This window comes from Lycorma delicatula, chromosome 10 (genome assembly GCF_047948215.1).
Source record: "Lycorma delicatula isolate Av1 chromosome 10, ASM4794821v1, whole genome shotgun sequence".
In the NCBI taxonomy this organism is placed as follows: domain Eukaryota; kingdom Metazoa; phylum Arthropoda; class Insecta; order Hemiptera; family Fulgoridae; genus Lycorma; species Lycorma delicatula.
The window spans coordinates 122,347,560-122,373,869 of record NC_134464.1 but is presented as its reverse complement, the minus strand read 5'-3'; the positions used below and the strand labels follow the sequence as shown (position 1 = coordinate 122,373,869).

At 30.0% G+C, this 26,310-nt stretch overlaps 1 protein-coding gene across 1 annotated transcript in view; it reads right to left on the bottom strand.

Moving 5' to 3' along the window:
• Positions 1-25,412, bottom strand: part of LOC142331803 (scoloptoxin SSD14-like) — a 139,176-nt gene extending 113,764 nt beyond the window's left edge. The window contains exon 1 of the mRNA XM_075377926.1: positions 25,205-25,412. The gene's annotated coding sequence lies outside the window, so the exon portion shown is untranslated. The remainder of the gene's footprint in view (positions 1-25,204) is intronic.
• Between the last annotated feature and the right edge of the window lie 898 nt (positions 25,413-26,310).

The window sequence follows — 26,310 nt, the reverse complement described above, 5'->3', positions numbered from 1 at the left end:
TATTTAAGTTAAATATAGAATTTTTGTTAAAGTTGAAAAATGAAATTAAATATCTGGTACCCATATTTATAATAACACGGACATAATTGATAATTTTTAACTTTTTCTAATCACTTATTAAATTATCCCTGGCCTTTTCGTAAATTTCCCTTATTAATGCATTAGTAAAATTATTTTTTTTCAATTTATTTTTTTTTTCAGATTATTGGAGTACTTTTCTCTTACAGCGTTATAGTAGCTACATTTGAAACAATAAGTAGAAGATACAAAGCGCCGGTTGTAAACTCAACTACAGCGTTTATGTTTTAATATATTCACAAATAATAAATGACAATTCAAAAAATATAACAACTTGTTAATTGTACAAAAAAACTATTACATATATATTATTTCAACGGTTAAACTTAAAAAAATGTAATTTAAGAAGTGCTTTTACCTTGAAGCGATATAGTTTCGGGTATGAGAGCACTACTATACCAAGCACCCAGATTAGACAACTCTGCTCTAATTTTGCTTAAAAGACAACTCGGTAATTTTAAAAGAAAAGGGTAGGATTTTTAACAAATAATTTTAGGGAAATTAGAAAACAACATTTTTGAAATAAAACACATCGAAAAATGATAACCCTAACCAAAATGGCGGCAATTTAGTGTTATAGATAGTTACTTTATACTTAAGTACTTAGTACTTTACGTTATAGTTACTTTTACACGTAGTTACTTTGTTTTTTTAGTTACGATACTAAAAAAAAACAATCGGCAAATTTGAAGCTCAACATGACCTATTTGACTGTGTAAGATTACTACTTGAGGGTGTACTGTAGCCTAATCTTGAAACCAGCCGTAAAAAAAATATTACATGGCCACAATTTTGACTAGAATTGTCTTAGCCAGATTTTTTTTTACTCCAAAATGTTTTTCAATGTCCTTTAAAATGGAATGTCCAATCCATTTAAAATGTCCGTGTACTCCACCGAATGCTCATGGTGTAACACCACATAAAAATAAAACGATTCGTGCAAGCATTTAATAAATTTGATTTTTATACGTTTTACTGTTGAAAAATGTTTTATATATTTATATACAATATAATGCATGTTTATACTCGTGTATATATATATATATATATATAATGAATATTTAATAAAGTACTAGAGACGATATTCTTTAATATGAAACCAAAAATAAAGTTTACAAAAATTAATTAATACACGTATTTAATTTCAGGAGTGTACATTTTATTAATTATAATTAGTAATATCTGTAATAAATAAATATATTTATTCTTTCTTGTACCTAATACATATATATATATATATTCTTTTTTAATAAAACCCTTTCTGACTGTCTCACTTGCTCCAAGCCACACCGCGTCACTTCACGACGCAATTCATATATTATATTAAACAAGTATCAGGATTATTCGTTCATTCACCATCCACTTGTCATCCTCAAAAACTATATACTTTTTTTACAGTTGGCGAATCTGAATTATTCGCAGTTAAAAATATTTCAACACAGGAAAATTTTATCGCATTAATATGCAATTTATAATCGATTATACATAATATGCAAATGATAATTCGTGGAGAAAATATTCATTTTATAATTCGTGATAGAGATTTTGTGTATACATTTATTGCTAGCATTACTTATGATTATCCCGCTTGGTCTTCGATTCAAAAACAACAGTAAATCTTCGCACAAAAAATAGGGCAAGTAAAATGTTGAATTTTTATACATTTTTGTGATTTCTTGTCTTTCCAGTTAAAAGAAAATCCTACGGACGGTTGGATGTGGGAGGTTACACTGAATATCCGTTATTTTGGTATCAACAACTCGACGAATATCTACTTAAAACATTAAAAACTTATTAATTTTGCTGTAAATTAAATGTAATGTAAATTTTGTGAGGAACAAAAGCTTTAGACGAATTTTTATCGTATGAAAACAAAATAATAATTCTCTGTTGAACACTTAAGCATCACTGTAAAAGCCGAATCCCTACATTACGTAATTCACGCTTCGTGAATTTTACCAACAGAGTGTAATAGAAAGAGAGAGGAACGCTATTTTAAAATGATCAAGAAATATGGAAATAATTATATTTTTTTTATACTTTGCTCGATATATTTTTCCATTAGTTTAAGCTTTTAACTCGCTTCATAATAATGATAAAAATCGAAGATGATCTTATTTTACCCCCCGGTTATTTTTCTTTTATATAATGTAATTTAATTTCATTACTGAAATTTTCTTCAAATGATCTAAAGAAAAAATCCTTCCCTCCCCCGTGACCGAAAAGTTATAATTCGAAATTTATTTTATCATCTAATAACAAATATTTTTAATTGTATTTTCCAAACTTGGACAAATTTAAATTACTTTACATTTATCGACCGTTTAAGAAAAAATCATTTTAAATTTTAAACAACCACTCCTGAATGAAATTAATATTACTGAGAAAAGAAAAATATATAGAGTCCTATAATTGGAAAACCATGGGTGAATAGATTCTCAAATTAAGCGAAGAAAATGAGAGAAAAGCTTGGCTATTCCACAGTCATTTGGATTTTTTTTATAAATTTAAAGAAGAATTTCAATAATAAAACAAAATTATTTATGTTAATAGAATGACTGGGTGGTAAAATGTAAAACGAGAAGGGAATTGTTGGAGGCTTGCCAATATTTCTGACCATTTCTATCACAAGCGGTGACAGAATGATGAATATAACTTTCAGATACAGATTCTGTCAGAACTGGAAAGACTAGGAAAAAAAGCAACAAAAATTCCAAGTTTACTACCTTTTTTTGTTATAAAACGTTTTACTGCTGTTTTAGAATTGAATATCAGGTAAGATATTCAGAAGTATTGCTAGCAACAAAAGCGTACACAAAATTTAACCATTTGTGTGTGTTTTTCATTTTAATTTCTATATTGTTTAAATTTGTGTTTGATAATTAAAATACGGTTGAATTTAGGGAATTTATTTTTTGAAATACACAGCAGAAACCTGGTCAGAATGGAAATTTTTGTATAAATTTTCCTCAAGATGTGTTTAATAATTTAGACAAGTCTGATTTATGTGAAAACCGGTTACGGATAGTAATTTTAACATTACATTTGGTGAATTGTACAACTGAAGGATGGAATTATGGAAAGCTATTTTACTTATATTACAGGCTTAGGCAATAACACGATAAGATAATTTAAGAGAGAAAAGATTGGGTGAAATGAGGGCTCTTGTTTTTAAATGTCTGAATGCAATATTCAGGACATTTCACAAGTTTCCAGCCAAATGGAGAAACACAGTATATATGATATGTGCGACTGAATTGTAACCAGAATGGTATCGAACATGAAATCGTTTTCACTGCAGGGGCTCATATTCATTTACCTTACTGTTTGGAATTAAGCATTTTTATCAGTTTCAATGATTAGAATCAATGACAGAACGATCGAGGAAAATGAACAAAATTAATTTTTTCTCGGATGATGTCTGGAGAAACCAATGTATTTGAGGTACATTTATTTCAGATAACACACGCTTACTTTTAGCAATGAAAATCAAAAGGAAGAATTTATAAGAAAATACAGATAATCCATTAAAAGACAGCGCACAGTCAATTAAATTTATATTAAAAGTTAAATATTGTAAAAAGCAAACTAAAAAAAAAAAGAATTGTGATTTGACGGTAACTGTTTCAGCTAAAAAATAAAGTACAAAAATTTGATAATGCAATTTTAACGATCTAATAATCTGGCTAAACGATTTTATTTTTGCTAAAATAAATTACATTAAAACGATTAAAGTAGTAACTTAAACATTTATTATCAGGAAATTAACAATTAATTAAAATCTACACTGCAACATTATTTCACAGTAAAATTAGATGAAAACGGACAAACTTTGCCCTTGACATATTACTACCTAGGAGAAAAATGAGTAAATAAGTATATAAATAAAGAATTATATATAAAAAAAAAATTTCTGACTAAAATTTTAAGATCCAAACCCATGACGGCCATATCATACTCCTCTTCACTTCTTTGACCGATTCCAACCAAAATAAAATGGCATCAATGAACTAAATTTAGAGGTTATCGAGCAAAATTACTTAAAGATTGGTAAAAGTCTGAAGATATCAAGAAAAATTATAACTAATGAAGAAAAGCAAAGAAAAAATAGCGTTTTTATCCCCCATCGGTAAATTAAATTGCCCAAATAATACTTAACATAAAGGATATACTAAAGTAAATAATCATCTAATTAGAATAAGAATGTGACTCGAGTTCAGAAACAAAAACAAAATTTTGTCACCCCTTAAAAGGGATTTTGAATTAGACCAAATATTATAAAGAAGAATATTAGTTATATAAAAGGCATTACATTACATGAAAAAATTTATGAATATTTTAATAAAATTTTGGTATACAAAACCCATAAAGTCTGAATTTCTGTGCCCATTGATCAATTATGAAATTATGACCAAAATTAAATGACATCATTGTCTTATATATATTAAGCGGTTACATAAATCGCTTTCAAATATCTTTCCAGAATTTTTCAATGTTAGAGTGGATCAGCAAATGATCTGAAAAAAATCTTAAATGAAATATTTGACCTGATTAGTCTACATTCACTTACATACCTTTATTGTATAGCTATATACTATCCGATTATAAAACTGCAAAAGTAATAATCAGAAATTAAGCATTAAATTCAGTGGAAAATATATAAAATGAGGTCTTATGAAAATCAGCATCAGCTATTAATCATTAATCATCCACGATTATTATTGTTAAAGTAACTATTAATTTTTGTTTGCTAAAGATGTTCTGCAATGTAGAAAACTACATTGCAGTTATGTCGGTATCAAAGTTAAAAGTAATTTTAACTTGATGCTTTTCTATAATGATGTTTAACTGTTCATTTCTTGTTTCTGATGCCAGAAGAAAGTTACATTCTTCCATCGAATCTTGTGATCGATAACGGTTCATACTAAATATTTCATTAGTGGAAATGTTTATACCAAAATCTCCTGAAGTAATAATTATGAAAGTACTGTATGTCATAAGTTAAACAAAAATTGTAACTCGAGCGTAATATTACTAAAAAATATTTAATATTATTTGTTCATCGATCGATAAAGCAGTCTTAATCTACCGCATGAGGCTGATATATGAAGATTTACTAAGATTTTATTCACATAGAGTCAGGTACTTTAAAAAAAAAGAATTTTAATCTTTGTAAAATACAACGACCGAAAACACGAAAACTTTTTAGTTAAATGTTCAATTTATGTTAGTTTGACAAATAAGTATATTAATTTAATTAGAGCGGAAAAATAATTAAATTCTTTTGGAAAACGTTAACAAAAATCAGTTGTATAATTTTTATTTTGAGTATTGTGGAGCATTTAACGCTTGATTTTTTTTAAATTTATTTTTGATTTGCTTGGAAGAAAAATTGTTGATGTTTGTACATTCAATTCTTTAGTATGTGCATTTCATACGATTAAAATAAATAAACACGCGTATAAAAAATTTGTTGTAAATTATTTTTCAACAAAGTATAAGGCTCCTCTCACCAAAATGAAATTGTTGCATCGGTGTGGAAGTCTCTCGACTCCAGTTTCAAAACATTTCTCAAACCGTTTAATGTTTTTGACTGCAACATCACTGGTAATTTTGTTCTAGCTTTCTGAGAGATTTCCTATTCCATTAATAAAGAATTGTTCATTAGTGTGACATTCATGACCTTCTCATTGTTATCGAACTTAATGCTATGAAAACTATTTAAAAGGACCGAATAGGCAAAATATCTGATCGTGCAAGATCGGGATGGTAAAGAGAATATTAATACCTTCCAATTTGACTGTGAGTAGGGGAATAGGATCGGTAGGGATGCGGGGGTAATAATAATTGATAGGAGTAAAGGAGTAGTTTCCCAAGTCTTTTGAGAAATATTTAATGCAAACATTATCGTGCAAAAGAATTATTCCTTTTGAGAGAGAACCAAGAAGTTTCCTCCTTATTATAGCGTTTCACATCATTTTCTCTCATATCACAATAATAATCATTATTTACTGTGCGCTTTTCTTCCAAACAACAATAAATTAGGGCCTTTATATTCTCAAAATTCCTTTAACACCACTGAACCGGCTGACATGTAAGTTTTAAATTTTTTCCTGATTGGAGAACTAGAATGTTTGTATTCCATATTCTGATGTTCAGATTCAGAGTCAAATGAAGAATCTAAATTTCATCGCTAGTTATAATGCTATCTAAATTAGTATTTACCTTCCGTTAAAAACCGTTGTTCAAGTTTAGTAAAAATTAAAGTTTTGTATCTGCGATTTTGAGTTGACTGTCTCGGAACCCACCTTAAACACATTTTGCATTAATTCAGCTAGGTTCTCACGAGTAATGGAATGGATAGTACTGATTTTCATACCAAAAATTTCAGCTATTTCACAAGTACAAACTTCCACCGGTCTTTGCGACGATGAAGTCACTTGTTTATCCCGATTTAAAGAATTCTATCCACTTTTACAACATTTCACGGATACTTTTTGCCATACTGTTCTAACATATCCGAATGAATTTCTATTAACATCACGCTTACAGAAAATAAAAATCTTATCACTCCTCATTATTCTTCCAAGGTACACATTAAAAGCGGAGCTAACATTTTGAATAAAACAAAAGAGAGGATAAGTAAGTTTTTTTCAAATAACTGATATTTTTAATGTCAAAGGCATCTAGAATATCAGACAGTTATAGTTTATTTATTTACATAGTTTTTGTAATATTGCCATTTGTCTTTAAAATACTGAACAATCCTGATAAAATAGTATGTCCGGATCAATAAAAAACCCGACAGAGTAGCTCTTCTTTATATCATTTGTGGTAAGCCCGGATCGGGATGCTTTATATTCTTGGGAATGACTATGCCATATTTCTGAGAGAATTTTACCTAATTGTAGTCATCTTAACCGTTATTTCACTCGATTTACCTATATTTAATTGCTTTTATTTAGCCAAATTTTTTCTCGGTAGATGTTTACAATAGCTTAGACACAGTTAATATTTTGATCGGCATTACAAACATCAGTTAAAAAGCTTGGTTAAAATCATTTTTGCCGTATTTTCATAATGTCTATACAAGCGTAGAGCTTAAAATAGGCTATTTATGGAAAATTTACCAATATTAATTTAGATAATTTAACAATTTCAATTCCGCTTCTGAACTAAAACTTGAATTATTTAAATAACATAAATACAAAAAATAAATATCTATTAATAAAAATAATAATAGTAATAAAACTTTACATTCAAAGTAACTTTTAAATCTTATCCGAGTCGGAACGGGAGAAGGGTAGGAGGAATGAGGGCGCTTCTCTGAGCTTATGAATGTAATGCAAATGAGTCAACGAGATAAGCATCATGTTAAATACGCTCAGGGACAATTTATAAGGTATTAAACAGCATTAGGACTGCAGCGACTACACTCACAGACACGGTTTGTAATTATAACATACAGCAAATTTAAACTTCCTGCTGGTACACTCTGATCTTACAAAGTTAGAGAACCGAAACATAAATTAATCGCTATGACTTTTAACTAAATATTTAAATTACAGAATTAGTTGCTGTATTTTATTCTTGAAGTGTTTTCATATTTCAAAATAATTATTGTTGTATTACTAGTTATGGCAAAATTTACGATAGAATATAATCTATATTTTTTAAATAACCTAAGAGTTGCTTTAATTTAAATAGAAACCTTAATTTTTAAGTCAGGTTCCTTAATGTTTTCCCAAGTAGCTTTTTAAATTTTGGAGGAAAAGGAATTTTTATTGTAGATATAATTAAGTTGTTCAATAAATAAATTTTATTAGTAATTTGATGCAAAAATGTACTAAATCTTGGGTAAAAATCTGGAATACAATAAACCGAACGTAAAGTTGAGATACTGGGATACATATATTATCGTCTAAAGATGAAAATGTTCATATCCAAGATGCTTACACATGGAATAAACGCCCCGTACCACAAGGGATAACATCTTTTGGGGGCTCCCCAAGAACAAAATGGGCTATCCGATAATCTTGGGCCTACAGATATGACTCGTGTAGACTGATATTTTGATAATTAAAAACATTAACAAGTATTCTTCTGTTTATATTTATGAATTTACAACCTTTGTTAAAAGTCACATAAACCTCTATCAAACCAGACCACACAACTATTTTTATATAACTCAACTCAATTATTTGACGTAAGAGAATCGGCCTTATACTTCCGCTGAACAATTTAAATAATTTTCATACCGATTTATTTAAAATACAATTAAAAAACTTTCTTTTACAAAAATAATATTACTCTTTCAATGAAGTTTTAGATAATAATTAAAATAATAATAATAATAAAAACCCTAATTCGTTGTATTTTTTATATTTAATGTAATTATGACCGCTTCATATCTTTATGATTTTTAAATAATTAATATGGGCTTTCAGATTTATTGTTTTATCTTATAATTTGTTTTTACAAAAATAATTTAGTTTTAATACGGATAATTTTTACATTATATAGACGTGATCTATATATAATGTATTAGTATTATGTAACAGTCAAAATAAGAGTTTAATCTTATTTTTTCCTGCAAGTCTTACTGTACGACAGCGTTAGAAGATGAGAGTTACATGCATTTTATGGTAAACCGTAAATGCAGTTTTATGAATCGCCAATCCAGGGCACACACCCAAAAAATTGAACTTTTGTGAGATTGTGCAAAAAAGAAAAAGAAAAAATTGTGAAACAGCATTTGTTACATAGGGTAGTATTTATTTGAGTTCGTGGAATGGCAATTAGAAAATAAAGTCGTACTCAATTACACACATAGAAGGCGATTGCAAACTACTGGACTCCAGTAACAAAGCGCTAGTGACTAATGCGTAACAAAAAAAATAATTAAATGTTAAACTAATACAATATCGCTGATTAATATGTAAATGGACAAATATACTTATCTCTCCCCTTCCCCGATAACAGACAAGTACCTAATATTATATTTAAAATCATAAAAAATGCCTGATTCTTTCCTAACATATAGTATCACGCCTTCTTTGTACTTTTAGAAAAATATACTGTAAGCACTTAGAAACAAATGTTACCAAAAGTTGTTTTTATTTTTGCATATAAGTAGAGGAAAAGAAAAAACCATTAATAATATTAAAAATAAAAAGATGCAGTGTTTTTGGCTATTTACATTAAGCGTATTTACATTTGTCATATTTTGGTTATTCATAAAAGTTCTCGTTTTACATGTAATATTATGGTAAACGATGTGTTTTTTTACAGATTAATAACTGACATTATTTTCCACGACAAAGTACAAGTAGATGGTATATTTACCGCTATAATCACTGTAAAAGTTATTCCTTCAAATAATAATTTTAATATATTAATCGTGCTATGATCACTGCTATTAGATAAATTATAATAGTGAAAAAGTAACGGATAATGTTTTTGTAGATAATTTGTTCAATAATGACTAACAGAACCGGTAGCAAGGTAGGTGACAGAATATTCCTTTGATGAATCGCCTTTGATGAAGGTTGTTAAAAGAAACCTAAGATTTAATTCTCAGTAACGCTACAGTAGTTAGCTTAGGTAATAAAATATCTAAGTTACGTAAATTTGTAACTGCATATCAGTGAGGCTGCATTTTCTATTTTATCAATAGAAGTAAATTAATTAGTTAATCTCACAATTAATTTTAAATTAGAATTAATTAAATAAATTAATATCAAACTGAATAACTGAATGTATTTAATAAATGCAAAGTTACCCTTTGTAACATCACAAACTGTTATACACTCATCCTTATTAATTGAATAATCAAAGGAATTTATCAAAGAAATAATGTTTACTTACATATTAATTTAATAATGTACAAATACAGTGCGCCTCTGTTTATAAATTTATAGTGGTAATATGTAATTAGTAATTACATTTTTTTGAATAATAAAATAAAATAAACAGAAAAATAGTTTCATATCTATTTAATTAACTCCGGAAATATGTAAAATTCATGGCAAAATTATTACGAAAAAATAGTATACGTCCCTACACTGAAACAATTTATTTCTAATATGACCAACATCAATCCAAGCTCCCATTACGTGAAAATACGAACGTTTGAAGGGCATCAAATCAGACCCAAATTTTTTACCCGACAGTTTGACTTTTTTTTTCACAATTGTGTATTAACACAATTATACCCGACTAAACCAATAAAAAACACTATTTTCACTATTATGTATAATAATGATGATAGTAAGAATAATCATTAATAACTTATATTTAATAATACTTACAATTTCTATTATAATTTAATTAACTTCATAAAATTACTAACTGAAATCACAAAAAAATATAAGTAATAAAAAAAAAAGAAAAAAGATAATGAAAAAAACAGGTGAAATAAATACAAATTCAAAGGTAATAAAAATCTTTACAAATAGAATGAAAGTAAGAAAACATCAGATACCATCAGAAAAAGAAGTGCCAAATTCTTCGGTCATCTTATTAGAATAAATGATAACAACCTCACAAAACAAATCATTGACCCCCATTTACAACAAAAAGAAGATAAGTCAATAGATCTCAATAGTCAAAAACATTTAAAAGGAATGAAGATATCTGAAGAAATAATACAAGATAGAAGAACGTTCAGAAGATTGGTACTACAAGATTAGAAGAGTTTTCAAGAGAAAGGGAAATAAAAACTAACTACGTCTGGTCAGAGAGAGGAGGAAAAAACAAAGCGAAAGAATGAAGAACTATTATTATTTTTTTTTTTTTTTTGTCTTCAGTCATTTGACTGGTTTGATGCAGCTCTCCAAGATTCCCTATCTAGTGCTAGTCCTTTCATTTCAGTATACCCTCTACATCCTACATCCCCAACAATTTGTTTTACATACTCCAAACGTGGCCTGCCTACACAATTTTTCCCTTCTACCTGTCCTTCCAATATTAAAGCGACTATTCCAGGATGCCTTAGTATGTGGCCTATAAGTCTGTCTCTTCTTTTAACTATATTTTTCCAAACGCTTCTTTCTTCATCTATTTGCCGCAATACCTCTTCATTTGTCACTTTATCCACCCATCTGATTTTTAACATTCTCCTATAGCACCACATTTCAAAAGCTTCTAATCTTTTCTTCTCAGATACTCCGATTGTCCAAGTTTCACTTCCATATAAAGCGACACTCCAAACATACACTTTCAAAAATCTTTTCCTGAGATTTAAATTAATTTTTGATGTAAACAAATTATATTTCTTACTGAAGGCTCGTTTCGCTTGTGCTATTCGGCATTTTATATCGCTCCTGCTTCGTCCATCTTTAGTAATTTTACTTCCCAAATAACAAAATTCTTCTACCTCCATAATCTTTTCTCCTCCTATTTTCACATTCAGTGGTCCATCTTTGTTATTTCTACTACATTTCATTACTTTTGTTTTGTTCTTGTTTATTTTCATGCGATAGTTCTTGCGTAGGACTTCATCTATGCCGTTCATTGTTTCTTCTAAATCCTTTTTACTCTCGGCTAGAATTACTATATCATCAGCAAATCGTAGCATCTTTATCTTTTCACCTTGTACTGTTACTCCGAATCTAAATTGTTCTTTGACATCATTAACTGCTAGTTCCATGTAAAGATTAAAAAGTAACGGAGATAGGGAACATCCTTGTCGGACTCCCTTTCTTATTAGGGCTTCTTTCTTATGTTCTTCAATTGTTATTGTTGCTGTTTGGTTCCTGTACATGTTAGCAATTGTTCTTCTATCTCTGTATTTGAACCCTAATTTTTTTAAAATGCTGAACATTTTATTCCAATCTACGTTATCGAAAGCCTTTTCTAGGTCTATAAACGCCAAGTATGTTGGTTTGTTTTTCTTTAATCTTCCTTCTACTATTAATCTGAGGCCTAAAATTGCTTCCCTTGTCCCTATACTTTTCCTGAAACCAAATTGGTCTTCTCCTAACACTTCTTCCACTCTCCTCTCAATTCTTCTGTATAAAATTCTAGTTAAGATTTTTGATGCATGACTAGTTAAACTAATTGTTCTATATTCTTAACATTTATCTGCCCCTGCTTTCTTTGGTATCATAACTATAACACTTTTTTTGAAGTCTGACGGAAATTCCCCTTTTTCATAAATATTACACACCAGTTTGTATAATCTATCAATCGCTTCCTCACCTGCACTGCGCAGTAATTCTATAGGTATTCCGTCTATTCCAGGAGCCTTTCTGCCATTTAAATCTTTTAATGCTCTCTTAAATTCAGATCTCAGTATTGTTTCTCCCATTTCATCCTCCTCAACTTCCTCTTCTTCCTCTATAAAATTATTTTCTAATTCATTTCCTCCGTATAACTCTTCAATATATTCCACCCATCTGTCGACTTTACCTTTCGTATTATATATTGGTGTACCATCTTTGTTTAACACATTATTAGATTTTAATTTATGTACCCCAAAGTTTTCCTTAACTTTCCTGTATGCTCCGTCTATTTTACCAATGTTCATTTCTCTTTCCACTTCTGAACACTTTTCTTTAATCCACTCTTCTTTCGCCAGTTTGCACTTCCTATTTATAGCATTTCTTAAATGCCGATAGTTCCTTTTACTTTCTTCATCATTAGCATTCTTATATTTTCTACGTTCATCCATCAGCTGCAATATATCGTCTGAAACCCAAGGTTTTCTACCAGTTCTCTTTATTCTGCCTAAGTTTGCTTCTGCTGATTTAAGAATTTCCTTTTTAACATTCTCCCATTCTTCTTCTACATTTTCTACCTTATCTTTTTTACTCAGACCTCTTGCGATGTCCTCCTCAAAAATCTTCTTTACCTCCTCTTCCTCAAGCTTCTCTAAATTCCACCGATTCATCCGACAACTTTTCTTCAGGTTTTTAAACCCCAATCTACATTTCATTATCACCAAATTATGGTCGCTATCAATGTCTGCTCCAGGGTAAGTTTTGCAGTCAACGAGTTGATTTCTAAATCTTTGCTTAACCATGATATAATCTATCTGATACCTTGCAGTATCGCCTGGCTTTTTCCAAGTGTATATTCTTCTATTATGATTTTTAAATTGGGTGTTGGCAATTACTAAATTATACTTCGTGCAAAACTCTATAAGTCGGTCCCCTCTTTCATTCCTTCTGCCCAGCCCGTATTCACCCACTATATTTCCTTCCTTGCCTTTTCCAATGCTTGCATTCCAGTCTCCAACTATTATTAAATTTTCATCTCCTTTTACGTGTTTAATTGCTTCATCAATCTCTTCGTATACACACTCTACCTCATCATCATCATGGGCGCTTGTAGGCATATAAACGTTAACAATCGTTGTCGGTTTAGGTTTTGATTTTATCCTTATTACAATGATTCTATCGCTATGCGTTTTGAAATACTCCACTCTCCTCCCTATCTTCTTGTTCATCACGAAACCTACTCCTGCCTGCCCATTATTTGACGCTGAGTTAATTACTCTAAAATCACCTGACCAAAAGTCGCCTTCCTCTTCCCACCTAACCTCACTAATTCCTACTATATCCACATTCACCCTATCCATTTCCCTTTTTAAATTTTCTAGCCTACCAACCTTTTTTAAGCTTCTAACATTCCACGCTCCGACTCGTAGAATGTTATTTTTTAATTTTCTGGTGACCCCTTCCTTAGTAGTCCCCACCCGGAGATCCGAACGGGGGACTATTTTACCTCCGGAATATTTTACCAAGGAAGGCGCCTCCATTATTGCTATGTGAAAATGCAGAGAGCCACATTTTCTTGGAAAAAAAGCAGCTGTAGTTTTCCATTGCTTTCAGCTGCGCAGTACTCAGAGGACTGAGTGATGTTGATACGGCCGTTTAAGTCATTGTGACTCACGCCCCTAACAACTACTGAAAGAGCTGCTGCCCTCTTTCAGGAATCATTCCTTAGTCTGGCTCTCAACAGATACCTCTCCGATATGGTTGCACCTTCGGTCCAGCTACTCTGTATCCCTGAGCACTCAAGCCCCCTCACCAACGGCAAGGTCTCATGATTCATAGAGGAGGGTATTATTATTATACCAGGAATGAAAACGTCCAAAAGAAGGAGAATGAATGTAAAATGTTTCTCACGTGTTCCTCAGTCAGCAAAATACGTAAAATATTTCTTCAACTTTACGGCACTACTTACTGTTCGATTTATGATTCGTAATAGCCAAATAATAATAATATTTACAAATAAATTTTACTTAACGACTAATTTTATTGTATTATTTGAATTTAAAAATTTTGTTTAACAATAACTAAAGGCGGTGGAAAAGTTTTGCAATCCTTGGCCAGTTTCTTCTATACTCTCTTCTATATTATTATTTGCTATAAGAAATAATAAACTGTACAAGAATGTGTGTGTGTGCGTGCGTGCGCGCTCGTGTGTATGCTTGTACGTTGCATAAATCTTTATATTAAAAAATGTACTTGTTTGTAATAATTTTTTGTTAAATGAAAAGTTTCAATTTTGTGTTACAAAAAGGTTTTTGTTGTTAAGTAAAATTATTAAAAAATTTTTTTTATAAAAATTAAAAAAAAAATTATTTTTATAACTTTTCTTTCTTTTTAAGATAACTTTTTTTAATAATTATTAACAAAAACTTTTTGCGCTCTCTTAAGGATTTAACAATAAGGTGATGATAATTTTTTCTCTTACATTTTTAGTGTTCCAAAACTAAAATATTTTAGTCAATAATAACATTAAAATCTTCCTCTTTTAATCTAATGATTACTTAAACTAAAACATAATGAAGTGCGCTATTTATTAAATTAAAAAAAAAAAAAAAAAATTGAATTTATTACATCATTCTGATCCCCGTAGCAGATGCTTGTGGCCTTGTGATGTTCCGGGTCGCTGAACCACCTCCTCCATTTATAGCACCCTGATGGACTTTAGCAGAGGCCGTTTTTAGACCCTCAAAATCTAACAACTCATGACAGCCATCAGTTTGGCTCTGTGAACCGATGCAAATGCCTCGGCAGACATTTCCATTAGCGTATTTACACAACTTACTATTGCCTTCATATGGCTTCCTCCAACACCGACCAACTACCGTAACATACAACCCTCAACTATAAAAATGACCTATTCGCAGAAGCGAGAACCTGCACCTTCCTGTAACAGTTTCACACAAAAACTGTTTCCATAACTAACCACAATTAGACTATGCACTCAGATTATTACTCGATTGACTCTTTAAACACCAAAACTACTATTATCATACCAACAAAACAAGTGTTGATCGTACAACAACAATTTTGTCCTCTAATTAAATTCATTCAAGAAACAAATTCACAAATTTAATCGGCTTCTAATGAAAACACATTATCTCACACATGCTCTGATCCACTTTCAGGAGCGGGGAAAATGCCTACATTCTCCCTCAACTCAGCTCCATCACACAGTTCTCCATAGTTCCATTAACATCCTAACAGCGAATATCCCAGCAAATTGGGGCTCGATGCCAAAACGCCTTTCTTGGCAAAGTAAGCACCCAGGCTGGCCCCTAGCCACCCGGCTAGGGGCCACTATTACTATTCTATCTAAACATCCGTAATAATATCAGATCCCCTCAGCCATCTCAGGAAGCCAGCAACTATGTTCCATTCCCTTTCTGTTTTCCAGTTAACTTGCAGATTAAAACCACAATTCATCCTCGCAAGCAATCTAACTGCTTTGGTACATTCAACTTCGTATCTGGGCAGACATATAAGACAGGTGCACATCATCAATGATCTTACCCTCTAGACGCAAGCCTCAATTAATCTAACCAAATCTGGACAACCTATCTTGAAAATCACAATGACCAGAAGAAACTGCGTACTATGCCGATCGGGAGAGATCCATCTAACCACCTGCATACATCTTTCATGAGAAATGACCATCGGATCATTCAGTCTACCTGAACTGCGCATAAATGGAAATCCTAGTTATTTCCTTCAAGCACCAAGAAGTAAATAGACTTACCTTCTCGATATCATAAATTAATTGGCGCTCGGTCCATAAGGATATCAATGTGCTTAATACCAGAAAGAAAAAAGACCGCCTCTCGAGAAACCAATCTTTATAGGCAACAATCACAGACAGAAATAGGGGACACTGGGCACTCAACAAAATATTCCTATAACGACTGTATTTTATTCTACGAGCCCAGACAGGTTTTGGCATACAGGATTATTTCTCTGAATACACCCTTACATAGAACACGCACGGTTTTGAAATTATGACCCTAATCAGGGTGAACTGCTCTCTGAACACCGAAGTAAGCATTACAAGCCTTTTTGGGAGCATATTGAAAGTAATCCTCATTCCTTGAATATCTCAAAGCCTATCATTTGCATACGCGATGACGCAGTATCCACTTGGTAACCTCAATCGCATCAAAAATTTGAATTCAAAGAACCAGAGCAGTGGTCCTAAAACATTACTCTGCGGACAACCTTTAAATAGTCTCCTACTTCAGTGACACCATTTCAAAGAACGACGTCTCAATCGCTGAAAAACTATATAAAACATTCTGCATACAATTACTCTTGTGCAGTTGAAATAGGGTAGAGGGCCTCCACCGATTATTAAAAGTGCCTGATATGTCTAAAAAGATACCTAAAACATATTCAGACTCGATAGAAGAACCGATCGATATTCATATCCTTAGAATTTCATTTTATGTTTTCCTGCCTGGATGAAGGGTATACTGATCGTATGTCAAAAGTTTCTAGAATTTAATCTAGCAGCCATACGAATATACAAAACCTTCTCAAAAACCTTGCCAATAACTGGCAGGAGCGTTAAAGACCTATAAGAGGAGCTCAAAGTGGGGTCCTTGTCACTACCTTTTAACAACAATTTTATCAACATGTCTAGGCAACGTAGGACACAATTCTAGGGATAATTTAAGAACATAACAACCCTACAGTTGCAGAATTTTATTATTTAAAACATAAAAATATGGACAAAAACAGAAGATAACATAATGAATAAAATAAATTTACTTATATTATCAAATAAAGATTAAGGTATTAGAATTTCTAAAAAAAAAAAAAATGGAATAAAAATAATAAGTACGTTTTCATTTAAAGATGTACTAAAAAATTAAAAAATAATTTCATTTTTATACTAAATCAAGAATAAACGTTTTTAATAAACTCTTTGATTAAATTCATATACCATTTTATATTGATAATGATAATCTATAAATCTGTTTTCTATTCACGGTAGTAAATATACTTTTTGTGTGAACATTTATTTATTACATCTCTCAGCTACATTTAATTATAATAATGCATATTGAATGAATTTATTAACAAAATTCCATTACATTTTATATCGCAAATAATAAAAGCGTGAGGTGCCCTTCATTGTATTACATTATATTTTATAATAATTTCATTGATAATTTGCTATGCGATACAATGAAGGTCCCCTATCTGAATTTAAGCAAAGAGTTTATTTATTATAAACATTTATCTTGATTAATATGAAATTGAAATTATTTTTCTTTTTTTTAATGCATCTTTAAATATATTTTATATTGGAGAATTTTTCCAAACAATTTATACTTTTATTCAATAATTTCCAAATCGTGAAATTTCGGTATATTTTTGTGATTTTTTAATTAGTAAAAAAAAGTATTTTAAAAATTAAAAAACCTTATTTTACATTTTTAGTCTCAATTAGACTAAAAGAAATTACTGTCATAATTAGGCGGTGTATTATTATGAAACTTATCTATCGGGCCCAATTTCGGCGAAAAGTGTTAATTTATCACTTTCAGACATTACACATAAATGCTTACGTAACTCTACACAATTGTATACAATCTTAGATCTATTTCTTATGAAATATAATGATGTATCAAATGCAATAGCAAATATTCCATAATTAACTGCATCATTTTGTTATTGAACCTCGGAAAAAAAATTTTATTTACTAAAATCTTTTTCCCCAAGAGGTATGGGAATAATCTATTAAAAAATAATTCGTGCCAAATATTTCAATTTTAACTATTCCAAAAATCATAAATATTGCAATCATGAAATGACATGCATGCAGTATTTATGCACTATATAGTCAGATATAGTGCGAACAACAGCATTTCAAAAAACTTTTACTCTCAGTCCATAAAATTCGTGGTACTTTTTGTTTCTCCCCCCCAAAAGTTTAGAAGTTTTTTACCTGGAAATAACTCAAAATAGCAGGATTTATTGATATTAACAAATAACCAGGTTGGAGAAATAACCATTGTAAGATCCAAATATTTCATCAATTAAGATTTTATTTGGTTGTAACTCTGGAAACAATGAAAATAAGTACCGCTTATATATCGTTGAAAAGCTCTCAGTGAGATTGCAATCAAAAGAGCAGGTGCATAACTAGATGTTACCACAGTCTTAAATCAAAATTTCAACATTCTACGGTTAATCGTTTTTGAGTTATGTGAGATACATACGTACAGACGTCACGCCGAAACTAGTCAAAATGGATTCAGGGATAGCCAAACTGGATGTTTCCGTTGAAATTTAAAAACCGAAATCTTTCGCGATTACAATACTTCCTTTACTTCGTACAAGGAAGTAAAAAGGTTACTGTGATAGCTCGCTCGCTGTCCTTTAGGGTCAAAATTCAGACCATATCTGGTGTGTTTGTGTGTGTTGCTCGTACGCGTGTTATTTTGTGTGTCTAAACTGGCAAAGTTATACAAGAATATAAAATATCTTGCGCATCTTTTTCATTGCAAAAAATTTCTATTCATTTTAGATCCGAGGTCTATGAAAAAAATTTGTAGACATTTCTCGGGAGTTCAATAATATGAAGTACAAACTTTCCAAAAAGTTTTGAAAAATATATAAACCGATGGGAGTTACAAATAATGAACACCAATTACTCAGACTATTTTGTTAAGAATTAAATTTTCTGCGCGTTTAGTTTAAAAGTATTATATATTAATTACCAATTTATTGTACGTCATACACAATAAACAAAGGTTTTATCCCGATTTCTTGGTTTTCACCCCAAATTTCTCAATAAGAGCAGATAAAGTTATTGGACTTATTTTACTCAATTTTGCAGGTCAAAAACCATAAGAAATCACTAATTCTGCTCCTTAATTAACGACCTGAATATTTCAGTACGACCTCAAGGATAGTTGAAATCCAAGGGAAATCATTCACTAACCGCAACTCGCAAACGACTATTTTAGGACATAAATTTATATGAACATTTTTCATTATTTTCACGAGTAGAATAGATTATGACAGTCTCGTGATACATTCTGTACATAACCAAATTAAAATTTTTTCTCAACAAATTTTGAGGTAAAAACTATTTAAAAATTATATTGAATATCCCCATTCTTTAAATCCGATCAAGCTAAACTAGGAAAATTAATATAATTTAATAATCATACTCTGTAATTCCGGTTGGAAATTTGCCGCAGAAAGCCGTGTACATTGCAATCGATTTACAATATTTTTTTTATAGCCGTAAAATTGACATCTGTCTCTGTTCTCTGTTAAAAATTCTTTTCGAGAGTTCAAAACGTTCATGCCGCTCGGTATGTAACTGTTTCAACGCATTCATTGGCATTTGGATTTTTCTTCTAAAGCCTTTCTAACGGTTGTAATAAGCGAACAATGAACGACGTTAACGATGAATAAATGCCACTTCTACACCGCGTCAATTTTCATGCGTTTCGTGCGCTATTTGTGTGATTGTGATAAATTATTTTATTAAACGTTTTAAAGTTTTCATGCCCTGCGGTAACCAACCGGTGGGACAAAACCAGAAAGACTTACCTTGTTCTTTACGTACTTGTTTCGAGGTGGAAAACTATTTTAAATTGTATTTTTTTTAATGTTTCACAGTCGAACAGGTAAATTGAAAGATACTGTTAGCCAATTTTGATTCTAGCTATGAAAAATATTAAATCGCTCTATTTTTGGTTAGTGTTTTCGAAACCCGAATTGTTTTTGTTAAATATTTTGTATTCAACAATTTTTTAAAAGACATTTCACAACCCTAACCTATGTGTAAAATTTTTTATATGTCTTCCTGGAGGCTCAATTTTTTTACGATCTCAGTACAAATACAGACAGTTTTAAGGTAGGAGGATTTACTAAATTAAATTTTTCTACTGTTAACTGTTGAAAAGTTATTATATATAAATATGTAGTTTGCATTCAATATAAACGAACCACGTTTAACATAAATAAAATATTTTATAATCGTAATTTTATTTAATTCGGTCAGTTAAAACCTAATTTAAAAAATAAAGACAAATTAACGACTTCATCGAAGGAACAAATTTTAGTTTTCGTTTACCGATATTAACACTCATCTTGAAAGAAAAATGTAATCTATAGTTTTGTGGCCTAAATAATAAATAAGGCAAGAAATTCCTGACTCAAGATGCACGGCTTATAAAAAGCTTTGGGTAAAGGAATACGAAAGTAAAAGTTCGTGACATGAATATATAACATACGATCTTGTATAAACTTCTTTCTATTTAAAAATAAGGAAAAGAATCCTAGGCCCTTTTTAAATGTAGTTAAACTTCTAAAATTAAATCCAATTACAATTTATTGTATTTTAGTCAATTATATTTCAAGGATTTGTATTTATTTATAATTTTATTATCATATTTAAAACTGGAATGATTTTTCTTTATAAAAAAAAACAGAGATATTTATTTAAAAAGAAAATACCATGAGTTATGTCAATTATATTTTCGAGGTATTTAATAAGTAATTCGGGGTTTATCATTAATTCATTAAAGTTTAAACCTAATTTCACCGTAATCTGAAAGATTTCAAGTAAAACAATTTAAGAATATTATATAAATTTAAGAAAGATTAAGAAAGTTCAATGAATTAAAAGAAAAAACTTCCTTTAGTCTAAAGTATCGATTTTAAACCTTTTATTTACTAACAAACTCGTGAAATCTTTAAGCTTTTACCAGCTTAAGAACAACGCGCATTATTAAAATTAAATGAAAAAATTGCCGTAATTCGATGACATATTAGAAAGAGTGATTCTCGAAGAATGTAATAAATTTTCCATATTCTACCGGTGGAAATAAAAAAGAAAATTCATATAAACGTAGGTTGAGAAACGCTCGTTAGCGATTGTCGGGTAGTAAAAGATTTCTCTTTCATTTGTAACCCGGAAATCAGTACTAATTGGGATTAACATTAAAGAGTATATTTAGTGGTTTTTAAATGAAATCTAACCTTTCATCTGAAATCGGCCTTTCATCCGGAGGTCCCGGGTTCGAATCCCGGTCAGGCATGGCATATTCACAAACGCTACAAATCATTCATCTCATCCTCTGAAGCAATACCTAACGGTGGACCCGGAGGTTAAAAAAAAAAAAATCAGATCGGAAAAACTGAAAAAAAATCCCAGAACTATATCGTTAGTAGTTTTCGATAAATCTGGTGTTAAAAAAAATGTTCGCCTTTAATCTAGAGTCAAAAAACTCACAATTTTATATTAGACATAAAATAATGATTTTTTTACCGAGTAATAAAACGCAAAGGTTTTAACCAAACTAATAGAATTCGAACCTGAGTAAAATTATATGAATAAAGTCCACAATAAATAAATACAAATGTAAGAAATTTTGATTTTATTTTTAAAAAAAACATAACAAAATGTGGCAGAATTTAACTAAATATTAAAGAAACAATTTTTTTAATTTTACAGAAAAAAATAATTAAAAATTTTAGATAAATAACAAACACAAAAATAAAACCGACTTACAACCAATTAAATTGTTTAAATGTCCTCTGTCAATGTGATAATAAACAGCGTTATACCCGATTAACAATTTATTTTATGGCTTTCCGTTTGTCAACAGGATTGTTTTGTGTTAGTTGTATTGCACTCAGAATTCTAATAACTTTGATTTCAAGCGGAGCCACCGGTAATAGTTTGTGAGTATGTGTGTGTGTGTATGTGCGCGCGCGCCATCCACAATAAATCATATCAGGCATTAATCCATATTATACAGTAATCCGTATCAGGTGACCTTGGAGGACAATGTGGTAAAAAATATTATTTCTTTAATAATGGCAAAAAAAAGAGGCGAAGTGCCATTTTGTTTTTTGATTAATAAACTTCGAAATTTTTTCATCTATTTTTAGTTTATATGGACTTAATTCACGTCGTTTTAGTTAAGATCAAATTCTTTACAAGTTTTGTTTAAAACTTTTACGTATTTATTACTAGTTTAACAAGATTATTTTATGTCAAACATAAAATAATCTTGTTAAGTGTCGGCTGGCGAAATCATTCGCCAGCCGACACTCGCTAATGAAGCTTTTTGAAACCTATGTTTATATGAACCTATCTTATGTTTAAACCTATGTTTATATGAACTTTCTTTTTCATTTTCACCAGCAGAACGTTCCGAAAGTTTATTACGTTCTTTTTGAATCACGAATTTTTGAAAATTACATAAACAAAAATAAAAGACGGCAGATCGTCGACGCGAAAATCTTTACTCTTTACAGAGCACCACAGTGAAACTTTATAACATCATGCAAAGAGTAACGTAAAAAATCATTCTAATGTTTGAGTAACATTTTGAGATACGGACTCATAGTACTGTATATCGCCCCTTCAACCATTTATAAACAAAACTAAATGGTATCAATTACCCTTATTCTTAAGACTTCGTACAAAATTTCATAAAAATTAATTCATCCAGCCTGAAGATATCAAGCAAAACGATAATTAACGAAAAAAGGAAAAAAATAAGCTTAATATCCCCCATCCCCGAATGTGTAATGAAAGGTATATACGGTAATAGAAAGAAATCATCTCATCAGTAAAACAATGTGATTTTGATCCATTAACGACAAAAAAGAGATAAAAATGTTTTCTGCCCCCCACCAAATTCTGGGAATTTGAATGAAACCAAATACAACCAAAAAGAATCTCAGCTAATGAGGATTAAGTTATAAATAATAAATTTACCTAATAATCTTCATGTAAAATTTTGAACTTTTTTTTTTTTGACTAAAATTTTGATGCATAATGTTTGCATCTCGATTCCTTTACTAATTGTAAAATGGTTAAATGACAACAGTGCTCTATGTACAGAAATCATCGTGAAAAAATTTCATTCGAATCGGTCCAACCAGTCTGTTTGTAAAAACCAAAACAAATATATGTACATATATATATATATATATATATATATTAAAACATAATAATTCTGTAAATTTTTGAAATTGTGATTTTGATTAAAGGGAGTCATGAAAAAGTCAACTTCCCACTTGTAAAATTAACCTGATTAGTCTATTTTCCCCTTTGTAATATACAATTTCTTTTTCCTGTTTAGCCTCCGGGAATTACAGTTCAGGTATTACTTCAGAGGATGAATGAGGATGATATGTATGAATGTAAATGAAGTGTAGTCTTGTAGTCTTGTGAGATGTGTGGTTAATTGAAACCCAACCACCGAAGAACACCGGTATACACGATCTAGTGTTCAAATCCCTATAAAAGTAACTAACTGCCTTTGCTAGGACTTTAATGCTGGAAATCTCGAATTCGAAATCAGCTTATTTGCGATGACGAGTTCACCACTAGACTAACCAGGTAGGTTTAGCTTTCTTACAGACTTAGTCATCATTGTTTGTCAAAGTGATGGCAAAATTTATTTAAATTTTATAATATACCGTACATTTATAGCTAGGAGAATACCTGACAAAAAATAGTCGTTAAAAATAATAATAATTCTACGTTGATTTTTTTGTAAAATAGTCATTATTAAAATTACTGTACGTTTCATCATCGGTGTAATCATTGATTACATCATACTCTCCTAGGTATGATATACATAAACGTTATTAAAAACATCTTTAAGGACTCTAGCATCTAATATTGGATATTTTCATAAAATTAATTTTTTTAAGAGTTTTTTAACTGTTATATTAAAAACCAATTTATACAATAAAACATTTAGCATATTTTTATTTAGGAAGTGACATTAAAAAATAACGCTAAGTAGAGTTACCTTAAATTGAGCAATTTAATGCGATTAAATTTAATTGAATACAGTATTATTATCTTCATCAGTAAAATTACCCTTTGAAAGGTTAGCCCAAAAAGTCTATCAGATGCTTTTGTTTCAGTCTTAGTACAGTTTTTTGATGTCTAATAGATTTATTGTCAAATGATTTTAGTGGATTTCAAGATTGCTTTTCGTATTTATTTCTAAATTTTGAAATGCTTTTAACGGTAGAAAGTTTAGATCTGTATAAAAAAGTTTATTTGCGATGTACCTGATGTTTAACTAAACGTTTAATTTTTTTTTAACTGGAAACGCTGAATTATTACTATGTTGAATAGAATGTCTAACTAGTGTGAGACAAGGATCTCAAAAATATGTAAACGTGCATTCATTTTTTAATCTGTTTTTTAATAAAATGTCGTGAACTGAATGAAAATACTTAGAATTTTATAAGAATTATATAACTCAAAGATATTATTTTTCTATGTAATATATTATTACCAATGATAAGCACAAAAGAAACCCTTCAAATAATGTATAACGTTTCGTTAAAAAATGTACACCTTTTTTGTTAAAAACATAACGGATCACCAGTTTTGAAACTTCCCATAAATTCTCTTTACAAAATAAAAACAAGTCCTCAAAACTAATTTATTGGATGTAGACTTGGACACTCGTATTAAAAAACATAAGTTGAATCAAGAACCTGTTGTAGTTTATTATTAAAAATCAAATAAAGCAAAATATTACACTAATTTAAAAAAAATGATATGGAATAGTAATAGGTTAATAAAGTAAAAGGGTAGTGTGTCAAAAGTTCAGCCTTTACTTCAATTTAAATGTAGACGAGTAATATGAAGTTAAAACAAAAGAATTACGGGACTCGAAATTAACATGTTCCTTGTAAGGTTAAATGAAAATTCTAACAAATAATATTGCATCACACTTTAAAAAAATTACACTATAAATCTACCTAGAAGGTGATAAATTTCGAAAATTCTGAAAATAAAAATAAATTATTAACATAAGTTATTACGAACTACTTAAAACAAGACTTACATTTCAAAATACTTGTTTGACAAATAACGGCCATTGCACTTGTAGGTAGCGTAGCGATCTACTAAAGCGTTGTTTTTACATATAACATTGTCGCCGTAAATAATTTATCTACTAAAATAAATACACTAATATAAAAATTAATCTAATAAATTATAATTAACATTATATTTGAACAACAACTGTCGTAGTGAGTAATCGGCTGCTAACAAAACTAACGCTGCCTACAACAGTATCATGAAGCGCATGCGCGTAACATGACTAGTTGGTTACATACACAACTGCTAGCTAGCAGCTACTCACTAGACACAGTTAGAGCACATCAACAGCGTTTCTGTACACGATGACTCATCTGTATACAATAATGCTTTTAAAACATACTAGGCGGCATGTTAATATTCAATTACCGTCTTTTTACTAATTTAAAAAATTATTATTTGCGTAGTCATAACAATAGTCGTGTACACAAATTAATCGTTAATTATATATATTTTTTTTATATTAATTTTATTCAAGTTATTTATTACTCGTAATAGATAACTTTATTCTTTTATTACTCGTAATTATGACCGAAATTTATTTTTTTTCATTCTTCGATAATTATAAAAATTTTACGATGGATTTTTTAATAATTTATATCCATCCAGTCCAGAGACATTTATCAAAATACTGGCTAACAGAGGTACATTTGGATGTGATAGGTGTGCGTTGGAAACATACATCTTCCGATTTTTTTAATAATTTTTTTTTTTTTTTTTTTTTTTTTGCTAGTGAGTCTTGAAATTAGTCATAACTCAGACACCTAAAATTTCGTTAGATCATTTTCCTTTTACATGACATGACAATGAAAGAGAACTATGATAACTTGCCTACCATACTCAATGAAGTTAAATATGAACAGTGTCAGTGGGATATTTATGGAAATTTGAAAACGATAGGTATATTGCTAGGGCTTCAAGAGGGTTTTACATATATTGTTGTGTTTTGTGACTGTGGGAGAGTCTGATACAAAAACATTTCATTAATAAAGATCGGCCTCGTAGAACTTCTTTAGAACCAAGTACTTCAAATATAACGTACGCTTCCCTTGTTCATCCGATAAAGATATG